The sequence below is a fragment of the Mus musculus genome, chromosome 10, assembly GCF_000001635.26.
Source record: "Mus musculus strain C57BL/6J chromosome 10, GRCm38.p6 C57BL/6J".
Lineage (NCBI taxonomy): Eukaryota > Metazoa > Chordata > Mammalia > Rodentia > Muridae > Mus > Mus musculus.
In genome coordinates, this window is record NC_000076.6 from 27,783,786 (window position 1) to 27,811,104 (window position 27,319).

At 39.1% G+C, this 27,319-nt stretch overlaps 1 long non-coding RNA gene across 1 annotated transcript in view; it reads right to left on the reverse strand.

The window, feature by feature from the left end:
- Nucleotides 1-25,931, reverse strand: part of Gm30228 — a 63,874-nt gene extending 37,943 nt beyond the window's left edge. The window contains exon 1 of the long non-coding RNA XR_380228.3: nucleotides 25,754-25,931. This is a non-coding gene — a long non-coding RNA (predicted gene, 30228). The remainder of the gene's footprint in view (nucleotides 1-25,753) is intronic.
- Nucleotides 25,932-27,319: the final 1,388 nt, after the last annotated feature.

Sequence of the window (27,319 nt, forward strand, 5' to 3'; positions counted from 1 at the left end):
GTTGACCTTGAATTTTTTTTTGGGGGGGGGGTAGTGAATACCTTTAATCTTAGCAGTTGAGAAACAGGGGGAGGTAGATCTTTGCAATTCTGAGGCCAGCCTCATCCACAGAGTGAGTTTTAGGATAGCCCAGCTACACAGAGAAAGTCTGTCTTGAAAAAAAATCAAACATCACCAAAAATGAAATGGAGGCTAAGGATATTTATGGTTGGTGGCATGCCTGCTTGTCTAGCATGAGTGACGGACATCCTGCCTCAGTTCCCTGCATTGCATAACTGTGTTAGAGCTGTATGGTGCCTATTATTCCAGCACTCAGGAGGCAGAATGACTGGAAGCTCAAGGACATCTGCAGCTCCACAAGTTTGAAGCCAGTCTGGGCTACATGAGAACATGTCTCAAAAACAGAAATATTTCCACAATTGAACTGGGTGTTGTGTCCTATGCTTGAAGTCCCGGCTCTTTTCACTATCTGTTTTGTAGATCCGAGCAATCTCAGGCACTAAAGGACCATCTGGATTGGGATCACACAACAGAGGACAGATGGACAAAACTACTTTTGAAATAGTTAGTGCTGGAGACCACTGTGACCGTAGAGTATCAAGACAAATGCTGCCATTACTGTTAATATTTGGAAGATAAATTCTTGTTGTAAATGTAACCGTAGGTGGTTTGAATGGGGTAATCTGTTGGGAAATGAATTGTCAAGAAAAATACTCCACCCTGATAGGGGCTGCCATTTGACCCCATTATTGTAGCCTGCCAATAAAACATATTATCTCCAACAGGACTTGCTGAACACTGTGCTGGGAGATCTCAAGCCAGGTCATTCAATCCCTTGTGGATTCTCTTCAGAGCCATCGACCTTGAACTTCTGATCTTCCTACTTCTACCTCCCAAGTGCTAGCTGCACAAATTAATAATATCATTTGCCATTAAAAACCCATGCACACTCACTGCAAAATGTTTGAGACTTGAAACTCTTAAGGTCACTGAAAGAAGTCAGACAAAAGAAACCCACTCTGTCTGACTCTGAGTTCCCAGAAGTCTATTCGTGGAACAAAACATAGGTTGGGGCAATGGCTGAGAAGAAGGGCAGTGCTTCAGGTACATGTGAGGAGGAGCTGGAGTGGCTATGGAATTTCTTTTGAGGAATGAAAATATTCTAACATTGATTGCAGCAATAGTTACATATATTAAAATGGAAAAGTATATATTTTTCCTGCATGAATTAAATGATATGCAAGGTATATCTCAGTAAACCTATTAGTTAAAAGAAAGAAAATGTAGAATACTCTTAGGTTAGAGTATATTTAGTGCATGCTAAGTCACCCTGAGAATTTGCACAGTAATGGTAACACTCTGACTACCAATGATTTCTCTACCATGCATTCTGTATTCCAACAGTAAAGCCACATAGTATGTTCAGAATAACTAAAACTCCATCTTGAAAATTTCTAGTTCTATTTAATACATGTATTAAATAGAAGATTTGATTGGACTTTGCTTCTTCCAACATAATTCGAAACCTAAGGACATATATTGCAACTTAATAACAGATATATAGAAATGGTGGTGACAAGCTAAACTCCATATGCAAGCTTGTCTTCAAACCAGCATAAAGGTACTAAAGGGACCTAGATAAAGGGAGCTCTCTGAGTATGGAACAAAACCATACTGGCACAGTTAAGAGGCACTTAAGTCTTGTCAAATACTGTGATTAGTTACTATAAAATTCCTCTAGGCCTGTTCCCTGAAATTCATATAAGTACAACAAAACCACCTGGTTAATTCAGAGAAATAGTTCTTTATTTTGAACTCAGTTCATGGTACCATTTTCTCATTACACCCAGTAACGCTGACTTCCACCAACTATCACAAATCATGTGATAACTTAAAATGAACTTAGGTCAAACTTAGCAAACAAATAAAAAGGTCATATTTTTCACCTAAAGAGACCCCATTTAGAGGAGTCAGTGTCATAATTTCTTCAAGATTATATTCACCACCATAAGAATGTATAAAGAATGTATATAAAATGTACACAACTGTTCCCCTAAATGTGTCAACTCCCACCATGACTAGTGTTAGCTCTGTATTAAATTATATGCAACTTGCTCAATGCCAATTATTTCTACATACTTGTTTTCTTCTTTACAAGCATTTTATCTACTTGTACATTTTAATACAAAATAGATTTTGAAACCTGGCCTGAAGAAAAAATAATCATGAAACCTAATCTTTGTGGTATAAGCAACTGTAAGTGGCTTAAGTCATATTTTTGAGATAAGAAATACCAGAGACCCATAGTTAAGTGTAATGTGACAGTTAAAAGAATATTAAAAGTTAACTTTGAATGAGAATGCAAATATCTATAGAAAATTTAGTCCACATGAGCAAAGAACTGTAGTTTCTGATGTCTGCGAGTCTGTTTAAATAACAGCCTGATTCCTTAAGAAATAATATAGGCTTTTTATTTTTCTACATTATGTGCAATAAAAGAAGCACTGTGCAGTGATGTGGCTGAAAGGTTATCATTATGGGAACGACAGAAACAAAACTATATTATCACTGGGATGATGTCAATGAAAGGGTATCATTACTTCTTCTGAGGAGAATGTTCTGCTAAGTAAACACTCAAGTGCAATATTTATTACACTTTTTATTGGGTATTTTTTTTTCATTTACATTTCCAATGCTAACCCAAAAGTACTCCACACCCTCCCACACCCACTCCCCCACCCACTCACTTTCACTTCTTGGCCCTGGCGTTCCCCTGTACTGAGGCATATAAAGTTTGCATGACCAATGGGCCTCTCTTTCCTCTAATGGCCGATTAGGCCATCTTTTGATTCATATGCAGCTAGGGACACAAGCTTCGGGGTACTGGTTAGTTCATGTTGTTGTTCCACCTATAGGGTTACAGATCCCCCAGCCACTGGGTAATTCCTCCAGCTCCTCCATTGGGGGCCCTGGGATCCATCCAATAGCTGACTATGAGCATCCATTGCTGTGTTTGCTAGGTCAGAGCATAGTTTCACAAGAGACAGCTATATCAGGGTCCTTTCAGCAAAATCTTGCTATATATGCAATGGTATCAGCGTTTGGAGGCTGACTATGGGATGGATCCCGGATATGGCAGTCTCTAGATGATCCATCCTTTTGTCTCAGATCCAAACTTTGTCTCTGTAAGTCCTTCCATTGCTGTTTTATTCCCAATTCTAAGAAGGGGCACAGTGTCCACACTTTGGTCTTTATTCTTCTTGAGTTTCATGCCTTTAGCAAATTGTATCTTATATCTTGGGTATTCTAAGTTTCTTGGCTATTATCAACTTATCAGTGAGTACAAATTGTGCAAGTTCTTTTGTGATTGGATTACCTCACTCAGGATGATGCCCTCCAGGTCCATCCATTTGCCTAGGAATTTCATAAGTTCATTCTTTTAAATGGCTGAGTAGTACTCCACTGTGTAAATGTACCTCATTTTCTGTATCCATTCCTATGTTGAGGGACATCTGGGTTCTTTCCACCTTCAAGCTATTATAAACAAGGCTGCTATGAACATGGTGAAGCATGTGTCCTTATTACCAGTTGGAACATCTTCTGGATGTATGCCGAGGAGAGGTATTGCTGGATCCTCCAGTAGTACTATGTCCAATTTTCTGAGGAACCGTCAGACTGATTTCCAGAGTGGTTGTACAAGCTTGCAATCCCACCAACAATGGAGGAGTGTTCCTCTTTCTCCACATCCTTGCCAGCATCTGCTGTCACCTGAATTTTTGATCTTAGCCATTCTGACTGGTGTAAGGTGGAATCTCAGGGTTGTTTTGATTTGCATTTCCGTGATGATTAAGGATGCTGAACATTTTTTCAGGTGTTTCTCAGCCATACGGTATTCCTCAGGTGAGAATTCTTTGTTTAGCTCTGAGCCCCATTTTTTAATGGGGTTATTTGATTTTCTGGAATCCACCTTCTTGAGTTCTTTATATATATTGGATATTAGTCCCTTATCTGATTTAGGATAGGTAAAAATCCTTTCCCAATCTGTTGGTGGCCTTTTTGTCTTATTGACCATGCCTTTTACCTTAAAGAAGCTTTGCAATTTTATGAGGTCCCATTTGTTGATTCTCAATCTTACAACACAAGCCATTGCTGTTCTATTCAGGAATTTTTCCCCTGTGCCCATATCTTAGAGGCTTTTCCCCACCTTGTCCTCTATAAGTTTCAATGTCTCTGGTTTTATGTGGAGTTCCTTAATCCACTTAGATTTGACCTTAGTACAAGGAGATAGGAATGGATCAATTCGCATTCTTCTACATGATAACCACCAGTTGTGCCAGCACCATTTGTTGGAAATGCTGTATTTTTTCCACTGGATGGTTTTAGCTCCCTTGTCAAAGATCAAGTGACCGTAAGTGTGTAGGTTCATTTCTGGGTCTTCAATTCTATTCTATTGGTCTACTCGTCTGTCACTATACCAGTACCATGCAGTTTTTATCACAATTGCTCTGTAGTACAGCATTAGGTCAGGCATAGTGATTCCACCAGAGGTTCTTTTATCCTAGAGAAAGAAGACTTTTTGCTATCATAGGTTTTTTGTTGTTCCAGATGAATATGGAGATTGCCCTTTCCAATTCGTTGAGGAAATGAGTTGCAAGTTTGATGGGGATTGCATTGAATCTGTAGATGCTTTTGGTAAGATAGCCATTTTTACAATGTTGATCCTGCCAATCCATGAGCATGAGATGTTCCCATCTTCTGAGATCTTCTTTAATTTCTGTCTTCAGAGACTTGAAGCTCTTATCATACAGATCTTTCACTTCCTTAGTAAGAGTCATGTCAAGGTATTTTATATTATTTGTGACTATTGAGAAGGGTGTTGTTTCCCTAATTTCTTTCTCAGCCTGTTTATCCTTTGTGTAGAGAAAGGTCATTGACTTGCTTGAGTTGATTTTATATCCATCTACTTCATTGAAGCTCTTTATCAGGTTTAGGAGTTCTCTGGTGGAATTTTTAGGATCACTTATATATACTATCATATTATCTGCAAAAAGTGATATTTTGACTTCTTCCTTTCCCATTTGTATCCCCTTGATCTCCATTTGTTGTCGAATTGCTCTGGCTAAGACTTCAAGTACAATGGTGAATAGGTAGTGAGAAAGTGGGCGCCCTGTCTAGTCCCTGATTTTAGTGGGATTGCTTCTAGCTTCTCACCATTTATTTTGATGTAGGTTATTGGTTTGCTGTAGATTGCTTTTATCATGTTTAGGTATGGGCCTTCAATGCCTGATCTTTCCAAGACTTTTATCATGAATGAGTGTTGGATTTTGTCAAATGCTTTCTCAGCATCTAACGAGATGATCATGTGATATTTGTCTTTGAGTTTGTTTATATAATAGATTACATTGCTGGATTTCCATATAGTAAACCATCCCTGCATCCCTGGAATGAAACCTACATGGTCAGGATAGATGATTGTTTTGATGTGTTGTTGGATTCGGTTAGAGAGAACTTTATTGAGGTTTTTTACATCGATATTCATAAGGGAAATTGGTCTGAAGTTCTCTATCTTTGTTGAGTCTTTTTGTGGTTTTTTGTTTGTTTGTTTTTGTTTGTTTTTTGTTTTTGATTTTTTTTGTTTTTTTTTTCCATTTTTTATTAGGTATTTAGCTCATTTACATTTCCAATGCTATACCAAAAGTCCCCCATACCCACCCACCCCCACTCCGCTGCCCACCCACTCCCCCCTTTTGGCCCTGGCGTTCCCCTGTACTGGGGCATATAAAGTTTGCAAGTCCAATGGGCCTCTCTTTCCACTGATGGCCGACTAGGCTATCTTTTGATATATATGCAGCTAGAGTCAAGAGCTCCGGGGTACTGGTTAGTTCATAATGTTGTTCCACCTATAGGGTTGCAGATCCATTTAGCTCCTTGGGTACTTTCTCTAGCTCCTCCATTGGGAGCCCTGTGATCCATCCATTAGCTGACTGTGAGCATCCACTTCTGTGTTTGCTAGGCCCCGGCATAGTCTCACAAGAGACAGCTATATCTGGGTCCTTTCAATAAAATCTTGCTAGTGTATGCAATGGTGTCAGCGTTTGGATGCTGATTATGGGGTGGATCCCTGGATATGGCAGTCTCTACATGGTCCATCCTTTCATCTCAGCTCCAAACTTTGTCTCTGTAACTCCTTCCATGGGTGTTTTGTTCCCAATTCTAAGGAGGGGCATAGTGTCCACACTTCAGTTTTCATTCTTCTTGAGTTTCATGTGTTTAGCAAATTGTATCTTATATCTTGGGTATCCTAGGTTTGGGGCTAATATCCACTTATCAGTGAGTACATATTGTGTGAGTTTCTTTGTGAATGTGTTACCTCACACAGGATGATGCCCTCCAGGTCCATCCATTTGGCTAGGAATTTCATAAATTCATTCTTTTTAATAGCTGAGTAGTACTCCATTGTGTAGATGTACCACATTTTCTGTATCCATTCCTCTGTTGAGGGGCATCTGGGTTCTTTCCAGCTTCTGGCTATTATAAATAAGGCTGCTATGAACATAGTGGAGCATGTGTCCTTCTTACCCGTTGGGGCATCTTCTGGATGTATACCCAGGAGAGGTATTGCTGGATCCTCTGGTAGTACTATGTCCAAACCGCCAGAATGATTTCCAGAGTGGTTGTACAAGCCTGCAATCCCACCAACAATGGAGGAGTGTTCCTCTTTCTCCACATCCACGCCAGCATCTGTTGTCACCTGAATTTTTGATCTTAGCCATTCTGACTGGTGTGAGGTGGAATCTCAGGGTTGTTTTGATTTGCATTTCCCTGATGATTAAGGATGTTGAACATTTTTTCAGGTGTTTCTCTGCCATTCGTTTTTCCTCAGGTGAGAATTCTTTGTTCAGTTCTGAGCCCCATTTTTTAATGGGGTTATTTGATTTTCTGAAGTCCACCTTCTTGAGTTCTTTATATATGTTGGATATTAGTCCCCTATCTGATTTAGGATAGGTAATGATCCTTTCCCAATCTGTTGGTGGTCTTTTTGTCTTACTGATGGTGTCTTTTGCCTTGCAGAAACTTTGGAGTTTCATTAGGTCCCATTTGTCAATTCTCGATCTTACAGTACAAGCCATTGCTGTTCTGTTCAGGAATTTTTCCCCTGTGCCCATATCTTCAAGGCTTTTCCCCACTTTCTCCTCTATAAGTTTCAGTGTCTCTGGTTTTATGTGAAGTTCCTTGATCCACTTAGATTTGACCTTAGTACAAGGAGATAAGTATGGATCGATTCGCATTCTTCTACATGATAACAACCAGTTGTGCCAGCACCAATTGTTGAAAATGCTGTCTTTCTTCCACTGGATGGTTTTAGCTCGCTTGTCGAAGATCAAGTGACCATAAGTGTGTGGGTTCATTTCTGGGTCTTCAATTCTATTCCATTGGTCTACTTGTCTGTCTCTATACCAGTACCATGCAGTTTTTATCACAATTGCTCTGTAGTAAAGCTTTAGGTCAGGCATGGTGATTCCACCAGAGGTTCTTTTATCCTTGAGAAGACTTTTTGCTATCCTAGGTTTTTTGTTATTCCAGATGAATTTGCAAATTGCTCCTTCTAATTTGTTGAAGAATTGAGTTGGAATTTTGATGGGGATTGCATTGAATCTGTAGATTGCTTTTGGCAAGATAGCCATTTTTACAATGTTGATCCTGCCAATCCATGAGCATGGGAGATCTTTCCATCTTCTGAGACCTTCTTTAATTTCTTTCTTCAGAGATTTGAAGTTTTTATCATACAGATCTTTCGCTTCCTTAGTTAGAGTCACACCAAGGTATTTTATATTATTTGTGACTATTGAGAAGGGTGTTGTTTCCCTAATTTCTTTCTCAGCCTGTTTATTCTTTGTATAGAGAAAGGCCATTGACTTGTTTGAGTTTATTTTATATCCAGCTACTTCACTGAAGGTGTTTATCAGGTTTAGGAGTTTTCTGGTAGAATTTTTAGGGTCACTTATATATACTATCATATCATCTGCAAAAAGTGATATTTTGACTTCCTCTTTTCCAATTTGTATCCCCTTGATCTCCTTTTGTTGTCGAATTGCTTTGGCTAATACTTCAAGTACTATGTTGAAAAGGTAGGGAGAAAGTGGGCAGCCTTGCCTAGTCCCTGATTTTAGTGGGATTGCTTCCAGCTTCTCTCCATTTACTTTGATGTTGGCTACTGGTGTGCTGTAGATTGCTTTTATCATGTTTAGGTATGGGCCTTGAATTCCTGATCTTTCCAAAACTTTTATCATGAATGGGTGTTGGATCTTGTCAAATGCTTTTCTGCAGCTAACGAGATGATCATGTGGTTTTTGTCTTTGAGTTTGTTTATATAATGGATTACATTGATGGATTTTCGTATATTAAACCATCCCTGCATCCCTGGAATAAAACCTACTTGGTCAGGATGGATGATAGCTTTAATGTGTTCTTGGCTTCGGTTAGCGAGAATTTTATTGAGGATTTTTGCATCGATATTCATAAGAGAAATTGGTCTGAAGTTCTCTATCTTTGTTGGGTCTTTGTGTGGTTTAGGTATCAGAGTAATAGTGGCTTCATAAAATGAGTTGGGTAGAGTACCTTCTACTTCTATTTTGTGAAATAGTTTGTGCAGAACTGGAATTAGATCTTCTTTGAAGGTCTGATAGAACTCTGCACTAAACCCATCTGGTCCTGGGCTTTTTTTGGCTGGGAGACTACTAATAACTGCTTCTATTTCTTTAGGGGATATGGGACTGTTTAGAAGGTCAACTTGATCCTGATTCAACTTTGGTACCTGTTATCTGTCCAGAAATTTGTCCATTTCGTCCAGGTTTTCCAGTTTTGTTGAGTATAGCCTTTTGTAGAAGGATCTGATGGTGTTTTGGATTTCTTCAGGATCTGTTGTTATGTCTCCCTTTTCATTTCTGATTTTGTTAATTAGGATTTTGTCCCTGTGCCTTTTAGTGAGTCTAGCTAAGGGTTTATCTATCTTGTTGATTTTCTCAAAGAACCAACTCCTCGTTTGGTTAATTCTTTGAATTGTTCTTCTTGTTTCCACTTGGTTGATTTCACCCCTGAGTTTGATTATTTCCTGCCGTTTATTCCTCTTGGGTGAATTTGCTTCCTTTTTTTCTAGAGCTTTTAGATGTGTTGTCAAGCTACTAGTATGTGCTCTCTCCCATTTCTTCTTGGAGGCACTCAGAGCTATGAGTTTCCCTCTTAGAAATGCTTTCATTGTGTCCCATAGGTTTGGGTATGTTGTGGCTTCATTTTCATTAAACTCTAAAAAGTCTTTAATTTCTTTCTTTATTCCTTCCTTGACCAAGGTATCATTGAGAAGAGTGTTGTTCAGTTTCCATGTGAATGTTGGCTTTCCGTTATTTATGTTGTTTTTGAAGATCAGTCTTAGGCCATGGTGGTCTGTAGGAAGCCGCCCTCACATTCGCCGTTGCAAGATGGCGCTGACATCCTGTGTTCTAAGTGGTAAACAAATAATCTGCGCATGTGCCAAGGGTAGTTTTCCACTACATGTGCTCTGCCTTCCTCGTGACAACAACTCGGCCGATGGGCTGCAGCCAATCAGGGAGTGACACGTCCTAGGCGGAGGATAATTCTCCTGAAAAAGGGACGGGGTTTCGCTTTTCTCTCTCTTGCTCTGGCTCTTGCTCTCTTGCGCTCTTGCGCTCTGGCTCCTAAAGATGTAAGCAATAGAGCTCTTGCTCTCTTGCTCTCTGGCTCCTGAAGATGTAAGCAATAAAGCTTTTGCCGCAGAAGATTCCGGTTTGCTGCGTTCTTCCTGGCCGGTCGCGTGAACGCGTGTAAGAGTGGTCTGATAGGATACATGGGACAATTTCAACATTTTTGTATCTGTTGAGGCCTGTTTTGTGACCAATTATATGGTCAATTTTGGAGAAGGTCCCGTGAGGTGCTGAGAAGAAGGTATATCCTTTTGTTTTAGGATAAAATGTTCTGTAGATATCTGTCAGGTCCATTTGTTTCATAACTTCTGTTAGTTTCACTGTGTCCCTGTTTAGTTTCTGTTTCCACGATCTGTCCATTGATGAAAGTGGTGTGTTGAAGTCTCCCACTATTATTGTGTGAGGTGCAATGTGTGCTTTGAGCTTTACTAAGGTGTCTTTAATGACTGTGGCTGCCCTTACATTTGGAGCGTAGATATTCAGAATTGTGAGTTCCTCTTGGAGGATTTTACCTTTGATGAATATGAAGTGTCCCTCCTTGTCTTTTTTGATAACTTTGGGTTGGAAGTCGATTTTATCCGATATTATAATGGCTACCCCAGCTTCTTTCTTCAGACCATTTGCTTGGAAAATTGTTTTCCAGCCTTTCACTCTGAGGTAATGTCTGTCTTTTTCCCTGAGATGGGTTTCCTGTAAGCAGCAGAATGTTGGGTCCTGTTTGTGTAGCCAGTCTGTTAGTCTATGTCTTTTTATTGGGGAGTTGAGACCATTGATATTAAGAGATATTAAGGAAAAGTAATTGTTGCTTCCTGTTATTTTTGTTGTTAAAGTTGGCATTCTGTTCTTGTGGCTGTCTTCTTTAAGTTTTGTTGAGGGATTATCTTCTTGTTTTTTTCTAGGGCGTGGTTCCCGTCCTTGTATTGGTTTTTTTCTGTTATTATCCTTTGAAGGGCTGGATTCGTGGAGAGATAATGGGTGAATTTAGTTTTGTCGTGGAATACTTTGGTTTCTTCATCTATGGTAATTGAGAGTTTGGCTGGGTATAGTAGCCTGGGCTGGAATTTGTGTTCTCTTAGTGTCTGTATAACATCTGTCCAGGCTCTTCTGGCTTTCATAGTCTCTGGTGAAAAATCTGGTGTAATTCTGATAGGCTTGCCTTTATATGTTACTTGACCTTTTTCCCTTACTGCTTTTAGTATTCTATCTTTTTTTAGTGCATTTGATGTTCTGATTATTATGTGTCGGGAGGAATTTCTTTTCTGGTCCAGGCTATTTGGAGTTCTGTAGGCTTCTTGTATGTTCATGGGCATCTCTTTCTTTAGATTTGGGAAGTTTTCTTCAATAATTTTGTTGAAGATGTTTGCTGGTTCTTTGAGTTGAAAATCTTCATTCTCATCCACTCCTATTATCCGTAGGTTTGGTCTTCTCATTGTGTCCTGGATTTCCTGGATGTTTTGAGTTAGGATCTTTTTGCATTTTCCATTTTCATTGATTGTTGTGCCGATGTTCTCTATGGAATCTTCTGCACCTGAGATTCTCTCTTCCATCTCTTGTATTCTGTTGCTGATGCTGGCATCTATGGTTCCAGATTTCTTTCCTAGGGTTTCTATCTCCAGCGTTGCCTCACTTTGGGTTTTCTTTATTGTGTCTACTTCCCTTTTTAGGTCTAGTATTGTTTTGTTCATTTCTATCACCTGTTTTGATGTGTTTTCCTGTTTTTCTATAAGGACCTCTACCTGTTTGTTTGTGTTTTTCTGTTTTTCTTTAAGGACTTGTAACTCTTTAGCAGTGTTCTCCTGTATTTCCTTAAGTGAGTTATTAAATTCCTTCTTTATGTCCTCTACCATCATCATGAGAAATGCTTTTAAATCCAGGTCTACCTTTTCAGGTGTGTTAGGATGTCCTGGACTGGGCGAAGAGGGAGTGCTGGGTTCTGATGATGGTGAGTGGTCTTGGTTCCTGTTAGTAGGATTCTTACGTTTACCTTTTGCCATCTGGCAATCTCTGGAGTTAGTTGTTATAGTTGTCTTTGTTTAGAGATTGTTCCTCTGTTGCTTTTCTTACCCTCTATTAGCAGGCGTGGGAGACTAGCTCTCTCCTCTGAGTTTCAGTGGTCAGAGCAGTCTCTGCAGGCAAGCTCTCCTCTTTCAGGGAAGGTGCACAGTTATCTGGTGTTTGGACCTCCTCCTGGCTGAAGATGAAGGCCCAAAACAGGATCTTTCCCAGAAGCTGTGTTGCTTTGGCCAGGAAGGTGGTCGGTTGTCTGGAGCCGAAGATGGCACCGCCTCAGAAGCTCTCTGGCTCTAGCCTTTCCCAGAAACGGCTGGCCTCTGTATTCCACACCGTCACCCGTGCAGCCTGCCCTCAGTGGAGTCCTGGAGCCAAGGAGACTCCCGCCGCCAGGGCCTGAGGCACAAACCTCTGGGGCTGGCGGATCCCTGTGCACTCACCAGGAAGGTGGCTGGTTGTCTGGAGCCGAAGATGTCGCCGCCTCAGAAGCTCTCTGGCTCTCGCCTTTCCCAGAAAAGGCTGGCCTCTGTATTCCACACCGTCACCCGTGCAGCCTGCCCTCTGCGGGGTCCTGGAGCCAACTCTTTTTGTGGTTTAAGTATCAGAGTAATTGTGGCTTCATAGAATGAGTTGGGTAGAGTACCTTCTGTTTCTATTTTGTGGAATAGTTTATGAAGAATTGGGATTAGGTCTTCTTTGAAAGTCTGATAGAACTCTGCACAAAACCCATCTGGTCCTGGGCTTTTTTTGTTGGGAGACTATTAATGACTGCTTCTATTTCTTTAGTGGATATAGGATTGTTTAGATCATTAACCTGATCTTGATTTAACTTTGGTACCTGGTATCTGTCCAGAAACTTGTCCATTTCATCCAGGTTCTCCAGTTTTGTTGAGTATAGCCTTTTGCCGAAGGATCTGATGGTGTTTTGGATTTCTTCAGGATCTGTTATGTCTCCCTTTTCATTTCTGATTTTGTTAATTAGGATGTTGTCCCTGTGCCCTCTAGTGAGTCTGGCTAAGGGTTTATCTATCTTGTTGCTTTTCTCAAAGAACCAGCTCCTCATTTGGTTGATTCTTTGAATGGTTCTTTTTGTTTCCACTTGGTTGATTTGACCCCTGAGTTTGATTATTTCCTGCTGTGTACTCCTCTTGGGTGAATTTGCTTCCTTTTGTTCTAGAGCTTTTAGGTATGTTGTTAAGCTGCTAATGTGTGCTCTCACTAGTTTCTTCTTGGAGACACTCAGAGCTATGAGTTTTCCTCTTAGAAACGCTTTCATTGTGTCCCATAAGTTTGGGTATGTTGTGGTTTCATTTTCATTAAACTCCAAAAAGTCCTTAATTTCTTTCTTTATTCCTCCATTGACCAAGGTATCACTGAGAAGAGTGTTGTTCAGTTTCCACTTGAATGCTGGCTTTCTATTATTTATTTTGATATTGAAGATCAGCCTTAGTCCATGGTGATCTGATAGGATGCATGGGACAATTTCAATATTTTTGTATCTGTTGATGCTTGTTTTGTGACCAATTATGTGGTCAATTTTGGAGAAGGTACCATGAGGTGCTGAGAAGAAGGTATATCCTTTTGTTTTAGGATAAAATGTTCTGTAGATATCTGTTAGATCCATTTGTTTCATAACTTCTGTTAGTTTCACTGTGTCGCTGTTTAGTTTCTGTTTCCATGATCTGTCCATTGATGAAAGTGGTGTGTTGAAGTCTTCCACTATTATTGTGTGAGGTGCAATGTGTGCTTTGAGCTTTACTAAAGTTTCTTTAATGAATTTGGCTGCCCTTGTATTTGGAGCATAGATATTCAGAATTGAGAGTTTCTCTTGTAAGATTTTACCTTGATGAGTATGAAATGACCCTGCTTGTCTTTTTTGATACCTTTGGGTTGGAAGTTAATTTTGTTGGATATTAGAATGGCTACTCCAGCTTGTTTCTTCAGACCATTTGCTTGAAAAATTGTTTTCCAGCCTTTCATTCTTAGGTAGTGTCTATCTTTTTCCCGAGATGGGTTTCCTGTAAGCAGCAAAATGTTGGGTCCTGTTTGTGTAGCCAGTATCTTAGTCTATGTTTTTTTATTGGGGAGTTGAGTCCATTGATATTAAGAGATATTAAGGAAAATTAATTGTTGTTTCCTATTAATTTTATTGTTTCAATTGCCATTCTCTTCTTGTGGCTGTCTATTTTTAGGCTTGTTGAAGGATTACTTTCTTGCTTTTTCTAGGACGTGGTTTTTGTCCTTGTATTGTTTTTTTTTTCCCATTATTATCCTTTGAGGGCTGGATTATTGGAAAGATATCATGTGAATTTGGTTTTGTTGTGGAAAACTTTTGTTTCTCCATCTATGGTAATTGAGATTTTGGCTGCTTAGTATAGTAGCCTGGGCTGGCATTTTTGTTCTCTTAGGGTCTGTAGAACATCTGTCCACGATCTTCTGGCTTTCATAGTCTCTGGTAAAAACTCTGGTGTAATTCTGATAGGCCTGCCTTTATATGTTACTTGACCTTTCTCCCTTACTGATTTTAATATTCTATCTTTATTTAGTGCATTTGTTGTTCTGATTATTATGAGTCGGGAGGAATTTCTTTTCTGGTCCAGTCTATTTGGAGTTCTGTAGACTTCTTGTATGTTCATAGGCATCTCTTTCTTTAGGTTTGAGAAGTTTTCTTCTAAAACTTTGTTGTAGATATTTGCTGGCCCTTTAAGTTGAAAATCTTCATTCTCATCTACTCCTATTCTCCGTAGGTTTGGTCTTCTCATTGTGTCCTGGATTTCCTGGATGTTTTGAGTTAGAATCTTTTTGCATTATGCATTTTCTTTGATTGTTGTGCCCATGTTCTCTATGGAATCTTCTGCACCTGGGATTCTCTCTTCCATCTCTTGTATTCTGTTGCTGATGCTCGCATCTATGTTTCCAGATTTCTTTCCTAGGCTTTCTATCTCCAGCGTTGCCTCACTTTGGGTTTTCTTTATTGTGTCCACTTCCCTTTTTAGGTCTAGTATGGTTTTGTTCATTTCCATCACCTGTTTGGATGTGTTTTCATCTTTTTCTTTAAGGACTTCTAACTCTTTAGCAGTGTTCTCCTGTATTTCTTTAAGTGAGTTTTTAAAGTCCTTCTTGATGTCCTCTACCATCATCATGAGATATGCCTTTAAATCTGGATCTAGCTTTTCGGGTGTGTTTGGGTACCCAGGACTGGCTGAGTTGGAAGTGCTTGGTTCTGATGATGGTGAGTGGTTTTCATTTCTGTTAGTAAGATTCTTATGTCTGCCTTTTGCCATCTGGTAATCTCTGGAGTCAGTTGGTATAGTTGTCTCTGGTTAGAGCTTGTTCCTTTCATGATTCTGTTAGCCTCTACCAGCAGACCTGGGAGACTAGCTCTCTCCTGAGTTTCAGTTGTTAGAGCACTCTCTGCAGGCAAGCTCTTCTCTTCCAGAAAAGGTGCACAGATATCTGTTGTTTGGACTTGCTTCCTGGCAGAAGATGAAGGCCCAAAACAGGGCCTGTCCCAGAAGCTGTTAGCTTCTGTTGTCCACACTCTCACCTGGGCAGACTAGTCTTGACGGGATCCGGGAACGAAGATGGCTCCCACAGAAGCTCTGGCAAAGCCCTCCTGGGCTGGGTGGACACCTCTCCTCTGGCAGGGAAGGTGCCCGGATGTCAGGTCCCCGAAAAGGGGTCTGCCACAGAAGCTCTGCGGCTCCTGCCTGTCCCAGAAGCTGTTAGCTTCGGTAGTCCACACTCTCACCTGTGCAGACTAGTCTTGGCAGGATCTAGGAACAAAGTGGCTTCCACAGATGCTCAGGCCCATTTATTACATTTTGTTCCACATATGTCTCCAAGAAAATCTGGGGGGGGGGGGGACTAGCAATGCAGTTTGTGATATTGAAAGAAAAATCATTGGTTTTATTTGATCGAGAAGACTCTCTGCAGCAATTATATTTTCATCAAATTTCCTTTCACAGCAGAACATTCTATTTGCCATCTATGTAATGTTTTCACACTTATCTCAAAGGTATCTTACTATGGGGAGTGAAAATCAAAATCTAAGTTCTACGACATGTTTAAACTTTCAATGGTGAATCAAGCTCCTCTTGTGCATATCAAACTGAGAGATGTACAGGTGGTCCTTGCAAGGATCCCAAATCAAGCATGTTATGCTAAGAAATGTCTAATGAAGGAGGAAAAAACAAGAACACTGTTATATATAAGTAAATCATTTTTTTCAAAACCTTCATTTACTGTGAACTAAAACAATTTGTTAAACTGCTTATTAGCTTCTTGGAAATCAGCATTCGTTGTTCTTTCCACTAAACTAAATAGTATGTCAACCTTAAAACGTTTTAAATATGTGTAATGAAGCTACAGGGATGCAGATCACACAAACAAATATAACCCCAAAGCCAAATTTTCCCTACACTTGTTAGGCAGCATCCTGATTGTAATATGCGCTGGAAATCTTGCTTGCCTCTCAAAACTTCTTCTCTGAAAACTTTCCATGCATACAAAAGAAGAAGAAAAAGGAAAAGAAAAGAAAATGAAAAAGGCAGAAACTACAAGCTCCAGAATACAAGAAGTATCTTGCTTCTTTTGTCAGTCTAGCACCTTGATTAAAGTATCGAATCTCTACATAGGTGAACCCTTGAGACAGTCTGAGACGTGGAGCTCAGAAAGCTCAGAAAAGTATATCCAGTCGTCTCCTTTAATTCTCATTAAGTGGAAAAATATCTATTGTGTAAAAATGGTCATTCACAATACATACTCCCATTTAGGACCTCACAAGAATATCTGACTGGTCTATTGATAAGCACATCAATTATTGTTATGACTGTTCCATTTCTTTAGGGTTTTTTTTCTCCTAGTTTCTTTCTTATCTTTTGCAAACTTCTCTTTCTTGCATAGCCACTGTTTTCTGGTTATTTATTTCCTCAGTATTATATCCCTGACATTTGAGTTTTGAACACTCATTTATGGATTGTACTCTCATGTTTGTTCAGCTCTCCAGGACATAGACCACATTCACCACCGCTCTTATTTCAGGAGAGGGGACATCTTAGCTTTCTTTATAGCTCTCACAAATGGAGAGACATTCATGGAAATCTTGGTATGAATCAATTCTCAGCATTTCTACCTAATTCTTAGTTTACTATTTCAGCAAGTAAGCATGGTAAGACCCAAATTTTTGAAGTTTTCAAGGAAGACACTGCGACTTTCCCTATAAATGCTGTAGGTCCTTTAATCTTCTTAGTACACTGTTGTGTGATTTCCTGCTGTGATGGCTATTTTTGCCCTTCAACTTGATTACATATGAAATTAACTAAAACCCAAGTGCCTGGGTACACCTGAGAGGGACTTTTTTTAATTAAATCATTTGAAGTGGGAAGATCAATCTTTAATCGAGATCTTCAGAAATGGAAAGATCCACCTTAAACCTGGACCACACTGTCTGCTGGAAGTTTTTATAAAGGACATGAAAGAGGGAAGTTTTGCTCATTGCCTGTTGTCCCTCACACTCTGGCAAGTTCATTCTTTCACTGGTATTAGAGCCTTCTTCAGGATTCCAGCATTTACTGAAGACCAGTTGAGATATGCAGCCTAGAAGACCAATTAGCCATAGGAATCTTGGACTTTCAATTGTAGGCAGCCATTATTGAACTACCTGGACTACAGCCTGTAAGCCACTATAATAATTCCCTCATTATATATGTATGTATAATATATATGTATATATATGACATATGTATGAGTATGTATATATAATCCATCTATATATATATTCATATATACACATACATGTGAATATATTTTTTCATTCTATCAATCAGTGCTGTTCATAAGAGTACCCTGACTAATACACCTGGGGAAATTTAAAGAAACTCCTATGCACACAGACCAACAGAGCAAAAACCAGGTTCCATCCAAATTCAGCTAGGAGACTCAACAAGTTTACAGAAGATAATAAGCAACTCAAAGCAGCTATATGGATGCAAAGCCCCATGCCCAATATGGATGACCCATGGAAACATTCCCCATTGAAGAGTGCAACCCCTAATTAGTTATCTTTCTCCCATAGCTTCGAGATCTACATAGCTGGGACAGGAAAAAGTGGCATGGGATCTAAGGGGCCCCTGACCCTCCCAGTTCCTTAGACTAAGAATCACCAACAGTCTCCACCTCTTTACCACAGTCTTAGCTGTTGGCTCTCTCATTCTTCTATTCCATAGCCAAGCTGCCTTGGGTATCTCCTGTGCTTCATAGCAGTGATGGACATATCAGGTTTACATGAAATAGCTTCACTGCACACTGCTACTAAGAAGTTTAAATTCAAGGAAACAGAGCTGCACAAAGACTATATGTGATTGTGCAGTTAATATACAAAATTTAGCTTTTAAAACCATCCATGGTCTTAACTACATAGAATGGTATCTATAATCATCACATCACAGGGGCCTTCAGTACTCTTTCCCCTAACCCTCCATGAAGGAAAAAGAAGAAGAAGAAGAAGAAGAAGAAGAAGAAGAAGAAGAAGAAGAAGAAGAAGAAGAAGAAGAAGAAGAAGAAGAAGAAGAAGAAGAAGAAGAAGCATTCACACCTAGAGAATACGGGCTTTAAAATGAATGGTGGCAACTTTTATTATTTGGGCTTGCAAAGCATGACTAGAAAGGAATGCTAGTCTTTTGAAAGTGATTTAAATTAACCTTGGACCTAAGGGCCTAAGACAAAAAAAAAAAATCTGTAGTCAAATTAAAATGCAAATAAATATAGCTGGTCTGGGTTCCCCTTTGGCTACAACTGTGCATGCTAAAAGTGTACAATGTTTCTGCATCCTTGAATATGGGGGTGGGGTGGGGTGGGGGCTGGAGGAACTATTAAGTTAAACCTCTCTCCCTCATTACATTTGGAACTAGAAGAAGGAATCCAAAATATCAGATGTTAGCATTGTTGCTAACAGCACTAAATTAGAGGACTCATCTAAATCTATAACTTATGGACTTTCTGGTACATGCTCATATTCTAAATTTCAGAGAGCTTGAGAGTTTGGCAGACTGCCTTCTTCAGCCAGCTGGAAGCTGCTCTGGCTTTACTTGGTATGACAAAAACACAGAAATCACGAGAGGTTTTCACATTCAAGAATGCAGAGCAGGTGGGGTTATTACATGCTCACTGCTCACCCTTAGTTAAATTAGCATTTCCCACAAGGAAAGATGGAGTCAAGAATGGAGAGGAAGACTTCCTGCAGTGTTCACTGAAACTGTTACAAAGCCTACCAGGTACAAATTTGTAAGAAAGAGTTTAACAAAAGCAAGGAAAATACTTTTACTTGCCATCTCCTTATAGTAAGTATAAGCATTGCACATGATGCATATCTATAAATATCTGAAATATCTGTATAATGTTGACACAAAGACATGTATATATGTGTGTATGTACATAGACATACCTTTCAAAATGCATATGTTATTCTTAAAGACTACTACAGATACTTATTTAAATCACAGCAAACTAATGACATTTAAACAGTGGATATAATGACTACTCCCAACCTCAGCCAACCCAGATTTTTAAAAGGATCATGATGTTTAAAATAATATGTGCCATGGAAGCATAAAGCATATAATTATAAAATAGATGAGAATACTTAAGGTTTTCAACTGTTTCTCTTGCATAGACACATTTTCATTTAGTTATTTTGTGAATAAAAATAGAAAAATCTTTATGGCAATAGTATCACATGATTTCAACTCCGGTGACAAAATCAAGACAAATAAGGTCATATTTTAAAGATTTGGACAGGGCTGGAGAGATGACTCTGGGGTTAAGAGCACTTACTGCTCTTGCACAAGACCCAGGTTCAGTTCCCTGTGCCCACATTGGCCATCCAATAACCACCTGTAACTGCAAATCTAGGGAAGTCCACATCATCTTCTGACCTCCTCAGGCACAAGAACTGCATGTGGTACACATGGACACTTGCAGACATTTACATACAAATAAATCAAATCTTTTCTCTTAATTCAAAAATATTTTGACTGTGTGTAAGGAGGATTCTTGCAGCAACTGATACCTGGAACTTCCAAACATACAGATCCTAGCAACAAATGCTTCCCATTAACCCAACTGCCACTATCATAGCAAAAAAAAAAAAAAAAAAAAAAAAGATTAAATCATTTCATGTAACCTTTTTTACCAAATTATATATTCTCCATTGACACAAATGATAATTACATTTTATATATTAATATTTATTTTAACATTTGAATTTTCATGACAGGGTTTCTCTTGTAGTTCTGGCTGTCCTGAAAATCACTCCATAGACCTAGTTGGCATTGGACTCACAGAGACCCATCTGCCTCTGCCTCCCAAGTGCTGGGATTAGAGATGTGTACCACCACACCCAGCTATTGAAATATATTTCCAACTAATGCTTAAAGGCACACATGGTACATATTTAGAGAGTGCCACATGGCATTTCCATACATGCTCATAGGGGTAGCTCTTAAGTAATTTACACAAACACTAGTGCACAAATAAGTACTACAAACAAATACTTGTTCATAGTTATTCATCATACGCAAAAATTAGAAACAGTCCTAATGTCTATCAGCTGAAATCTGAATAGATAAATATAGTATATCCAAACATAGAAGGCTAAATCAAGCATGGTAATACATGCCTATAATCCTGGCATTTAGCCAACTGAGGCAGTAGGATGACTATGAGTTTAAAAATCAGCTTGGGTTAAATACCAAAAGCTGGTCTCAGACAGAGGTGGGGGTCGGGGGGCAGAGAGGGAGACTGAGATAAAGATGGAAGGAAAGAGGGAACAATCTAACTATCCCATTAATAAAGGGAGCCAAATGTTAATACATCTAGAACTTGATAATTCAAAAACATTATATATGTAAATAATTTGGACATAAGAGACTGAGCTACAAAGGTGTCAAATGTCAATTTTAAGTAGTATTCTAACAAGAGATGAGTTTCTGGGCTGCCTCTCTGTACAATATAAACCTATCTCTCTATGGCCTTTCAGGTACAAGTACTCCAAAGATTGAAAGCAAGTGCAGTTGTTGGTCACTCAGCTTAGGGTCCTTAGATGACACTAGGAGTTAACTTCCCTATTAACTGAGTCTCCAGCACTGCATGTGAACCAATGTCCCCATTTAAATTCTAACTTTACAATTCATAGAATGATGCAGTTAAAAACTATAAAGGAATTGGAAGGACAGAGAGGGTTCTATGGATTCAATGTTCTCTTCACTTATATCATGACATCACTCAACCGGATGGTATCACTAGCCAAGGAACTCTCAAGCATTGTCAACTAACTATATAGTAGCATAATCCCTCTTCCATTTTTGCATCTCTTCCCAATAAGAAGTCTTTTTTCAAGTCAGCCACTTCACTTTAAAGTACTGTCTTGGTTTCTTTCTGACTGGAAAGCATGAGGCACAGTGTATTAATTATTCAGTACAGAATGTCAATCTCAGTGGGTCCTCTTGACTCTCCCTCCTTTGCACTCCATCTGTCAGAGTAAGATGCAGCTTGTCTTTAAATACTTCACTTTCCCAATGTTCTTAAATTTTCTCTGAAGTCAAATATAGCCAAGGATGAAATACATAAAGTATCAGAACATCTCTGTGCGACAGCGGACCATCTGAAATTTGTGTGGTGATTTGAATGAGAAATGACCCCAGGGGCTCATATACTTAAATGCTACTGGAGACACTTCTGCTATTTGGAAAGGTTTTGAAGCTAGAGACTTGCTGGAGGAAGGGGAGCACTAAAGACAAGCCTTGAAGATTTTGAGTCCAGCCCTACTTCCTGTTGGCTCTCTGCTTTCTGAACGCAGATGTAGTGTGGGCCTGCAGCCTCACTCCTGTCTTTCCTATAATGATGGGATGTAAACTCTCAACCTGTAAGCCATAAGGAACCCTTCATTTCTTGAACAGCACCTTGTAGTTTACTTTGTCACAGCAGTGAGAAAAGGGACTAATATGTCATAATTTAAAACAAAAACCTGTAACTGGGCTAAAATAGAACTTACTTAATACATTCTCATGTGTCCTGAAAAGAAGTTTAAAATTTACTAGTCTATTTCCTGTGGAAAACTATTTTCAAATCTGCTACTGTACAAATGTTTCCTAGGCCACATGTTCATGTGAGGATCCTAGATAGGTGAATTTAAAGACTACATGCCACACTCAGGAGACAGAGGTGAAAGAATTATTTATACTCAAGTACAAGGCCAAGTTGGTCATGATGGTTAAGCTAAACTGTCACCTTGATGCAGTCTAGTATCATCTATAAGTTGGGCCCAGAGCATGACTGTGGAAAAGTATCTGAATTGGGTTAATTGATGTGGGAACCCCTAGCCATTGTGAGTGCCATCATTCACTAGGAAAGAACCCTGGACTGTGTAGAAAGAAAAATGAAAGCTGAGTACCGGAAGTCATTACACTGCTTCCTGACTATGGATGTGATACGGCCAGCTGCTCTCCGTGGTAAACTGTATCCTTGACCTGTGAGCCAAACTAACACTTTTTCTCTTTAGCTATGCTTGTCAGAGTAAAGCTATGGCATTAGGCAATATTTACCATCACAAGGCTACAAGTGTATAAATGAACCAATTAATGAGTGAATGAGCACCTAGAGAAAGTAGGTCAATGAGAATGCCATCTGAATAGAGCTGAGGCCATTGGCAGAGAGACACAACAAACATGGTGGCCTGATTACTTTAAAGATGGATTTGAGAAGCAAATGCCCCAAAGCTCTTGCTCCTTATTCTTTCAGCCTCCTCAAATGTCTCATTGAGGTAAATACAAACAGGGACCCAAATATAGGGGCACTCAAGTACAAAAGCCATAAAGCCGTCATTGTGCAGCATGGACAATGGTTTGGAAAGCCAAATGGTAAAAATTATTCAAAATGGCATGAGTTTCAAATAGTAGTTTTATAAAAGAAGAGAAAAAATGTTAACAAATGTAGTTATGACTGAATCTGATAAAACACAGAGAGAGACACAGATAGACAAAGAGCCAAAAAGAAACAGAGGAAGGGCATGTTTATGTACACATACACAAATATTTACCAGCGGTGTTAACAAAAACCCAAAGACTAAAGCAAAGTATACTATATACTATTTTCAAAACCTTGTCTCTAACAAAATTCTTTATTACAGAATTGATAACTGATATTTCATGAAGATTGATCAGTGGTATACCAGGCGCATAGTAACTAGTTTAACTGATTCACAAACAGCACTGTTGCTAAACAACAGACCTTTCACCTCTGTGTCCCCACTTGCTGAGCTACATGCTTATGGAATAGATGTAAGTTTGTGAATAATAAAATGAGTGAAAGCAAAGAGTGAGTTAACTTTGGGGTATACTAGTCAAAGTTTTTTGTTGCCCATATGTTTAGGGCTAACTACTGAATAACCTACTCCTCTGAAGAAGACTGGTTTATCCTGGCTCTGACTCTCTGGTTGTATCTTTCTTCCCAATCCCCACTGCCTGAACTCTATTGACTAATTGCCTACATATAGCATTGCATATAGGGATAAGACCCTGAAAATATCCTCTTCCCTGTTGGCATCACAACACATTATTGTGTATGATGCTTTTGTTGATCCCATGTTTGCCATTTCCCTATCATATATAGATGTTATCTTACTGCAGCCTTCATGGTCCCCTAGCCCTTACAGTTCTTCTGGCCCTTCTTCAGCAATGTTCTCTGAGCCTTGAGTGGATGAGTTACATTGTAGATGAATCGCCTGAGACTGACCTTACAGTCAGACATTCTCTACATTTCAATTAATTAGACTGTATATGTACGTATACATGTGTGCATATATGTAACATTAATAAGTAGAGAAGAGGTCATGAGCTGAAGAAAAATGGAGGAGACATAGATTTGGAGAAAGAGAGAACAAATGATGGAAATCATATAAATACAGTAATTATGTATGAAATTCTGAAAATAAAATAAAAATTATAAAAAATTTAAATGATAAAGGTTTCCTTAATAACATTTTCCACATTCCCAGTAGCAATTTCCTCTACTGTCGAATGATTCCTGAATCAGGCCCTACACTTCCGTGCTGCTCTGTGTTCTTTATTTTTTACTAGGTAATTCTTTGTTTTGGAAGATTCTGTGTGTGTTCCCTATCATCCTTCCAGATGTGAGGAGCACTTTCCCTAATGGGACAGCTAAAGAGGTCTTCAGACAGTATTACATATCATATGGTCTGGAAGATTGTCAGATTGGGAATCGTAGTTCTAGAAAATTATTCCTCTCTTTTTATCTATTAATTATAATGGGATACCAAAATGTTGCCATTGCAAAATTGTGTGGTTCTCAGAATTGCATGATTTTTGTAATGTTAGCAGCTCATGTTCTAGGTAGCACCTGTGTAACACCTGTGTAGCACCTGTGTAGCACTTGTGTAGCACCTATGTAACACCTGTGTAGCACCTGTGTAACACCTGTGTAGCACCTGTGTAGCACCTGTGTGTTATTTTCCACCCTGACTTTAACTATTTGACACTTTGCATCAGATATAAGTTCCATAAGTGTGAGAAGGCTACTGTGCTCTTCAATGTAGTAGTGAAGGCTCTTTCATAGGCTATGGTGTTTGGTCAGTATTTGCTCTAATAGATGAAGAAGAGATTTGTGTCTTCATTCTCAGAACAGCCATTGTCTAGAGACGCTGTCTTTGCAGATACAGGTCTTCTTCTTTTTTTTAATTTTATATATTTTTAAATTAGGTATTTATTTCATTTACATTTCCAATGCCATCCCAAAAGTCCCCCACACCCACTCCCCCACCCACCCACTGCCACTTCTTGACCCTGGCGTTCCCCTCAGATACAGGTCTTCTAACATGGATGACGTCTTATGACCCTGAGCCCATATCAATACTTGCACCCTTGCTGGGCTCTGAGAGATGCTGCGAAGTTGACAACCAGGTTTCATGGCAATATTTCACACTTTTCATAAGCATTATTTTAAAATTTCTAGTTAGCACCCAAATGAAGCATGTAGAAATAACTTGAAGAGACGAGATAGGGCTTTTGTTAGTTAATATTTACCATAAAAATTTACCTTCAATAATGAAGTCTATTAAATTGTTTCAGCTTCAAAGTTCTCTCAAGCATTAATTAATTATGGCAAGACTCCTGTGCAGTAAATAATTAAGTATTATCATCACTCCATTTATTGATGGGAAAATCAAGTTAATAAATTAAGAACTTTCTCCAATTTATTTAGATCAGCCACAGTGTAAGGATCTGATGACTTTCAGCATCCCCTTCTTTCATTATATATGCTAGCATAAGAGCCACTTTTATGCACTATAGTTTTACAACATTTGGTAACAGAAACCTCAAATAATTTCTAATATCAGAGCAATAAATAATAAACTCCTATTTCCAGCAAATATTAAATCAAACTTCAATCTTCAGTCTTCTGGCTCCTGAACTATAAAGCTTTAAGAAGTGGTGAGTCCTTTTCAGAATTACATTTCCACCCCTCAGCATCATTATTAGTAACTGCATGCACATTTGGGACAAAAAATATATGTAATCTTTTCAATTTCTAGTTTTAAAAAAGTGAAGCTCAAAAACACAGTTGTTGATATTCTAGGATTTACAAACTCAGCACTTCCTTTGGGAATTAAATAACAAGAAATTGACTATGTTGTCATCTTTTGTAATGTATTCCGAAGTGAGGTGTCAGGGAAGTTTTGCACTTTCTCTCAATGTTCTGGTTGCAATGTTTCTGTTTCTAGTGAGTACTAGGCTGTAGCGATAGATTTGGGGGAAAAGGCCCTGTATCCCCTTACATCCACAGAGGGTATATTTGGCTTAGTGTGTGTATCATTGTCCCATGTATACTGGAAATGACAACCACAGCACCACAAATTGGACCTGGGTCTTCTCGGAAGTAGAAACTTGTCTGGGCCTCTTTTTCTCAATGGTCACCTAAGGAACAACTGTGAAAATATACTTAAGGCTTACCTTCTGCTGACTAGTATATGCTTTTCTTACAAAGATGTCACATGACAGCCGTGTCACTCTGTAAGGAAGCAAAGTCATCTCAGAAGAGTTTTACAAACCCAGAAACTTGTAATGCAGGAACTTAAGGGAGAAAGCTCAGAGTTAGGCTGTCAATGTAACCATGGAGAGGAAGGAATGTGATAGGCAGCACGTGGTTGCTATGGGAACAGAGAATGTTTTCAATGATGTGATGTCTTCCCTAGTGGGATTCTTCTGGAACTGACTCTATTGAGGTCATGGCTTCTGGTGGAAGGGAACTACTGTAACTATTCACAACAGTCACTTCCAAATGCCATCCAGAAAAGGCCCATTTATTAAATTCTTATTCTTCTACTTTTAGACATCTATGTATGGGTTGTCACTAGCAAGTTAGTCAGAAGGGGTAGTAAATGGAATTGGCAGTGGAACAAGAAAATATTCCTGGGATGTTACAGACAGAAACCAAACACTAACATTCTCACTAAACTGACAGTGGAAATGGTCATAGAGAAACTCTCGGGTTTACACATATTGGGCTCTCTTATTTTCATTCAGAGATGACCTAAGACTCCAACACTAGGAAATTAAAACAAAACAAAACAAAACAAAACAAAAACACATGATTTAAGAGTTATAGTGAAGTTAGATCTATGTCAGAGTACTGTGTCTTTTAGGTTTTAGTAAATTACAGACATCATGTCTTGGTAGGATGAAGGAGAAATGTGAGAACTTAAAGGTGGACATGAGGAGAAAAGACAGGGCCATAGCTGCATGAATCGCAGTGGTAGAATGCTTGCCTAGCATACATGGGGCCTTGAGTTTGTCTACAGAAGTATACCAACACCAAACAGTGAAAGTAAAAGCCCAGTGTGATGGCTGTTGGTACTTGGGAAGCTGAGGTAAGATTGTCATGAGTTTAGAGTCAGTCTGAGCTATAAAATAGAAAGAATGAGCTAGAATACTACTTTACAAGAAGAAGAAATGAAGATGAAAAGGAGGAGGATAAAGAGGAGGAAGAGGAGGAAGAGGAGAAGAAAGAGAAGAAAGAAGGAAAGGAAAGGAGAGGAGAGGAGAGGGAAGGAGAGAGGGAAGAGAAAAGAAAAGGAAAAAGGGAAAAAGGGAAAAAGGGGAAAAGGGGGAAAAGGAGGAAAGGTGGAAAAAGGGAAAAAAGGGGAACAAGGGAAAAAAGAAAAAAGGGAAAGGGGAAAAGGGAAAAAGAGGAAGGGAAAATGGAAAGGGAAGGGGAAGGGGAAGGGAAGGGGAAGGAAAAGGGAAGGGGAAGGGAAGGGGAAGGGAAGGGGAAGGGAAGGGGAAGGGAAAGGGAAGGGAAAGGGAAGGGAAAGGAAAGGAAGACAAAGAAAGGAAGGGAGGGAGGGATAGAAAACCTTCATTTACCTTCTATTACAGCATGTGCTATACCTTTAACCTTTTTTATATGTTTTTTATCATTTACTCATTTCATGATGACAGAATATTTATTTATATTAATTTTATACAACTTAAAATAAAACCTGATGGCATAAAACTGCCCTTGAGTAATTGATTAAC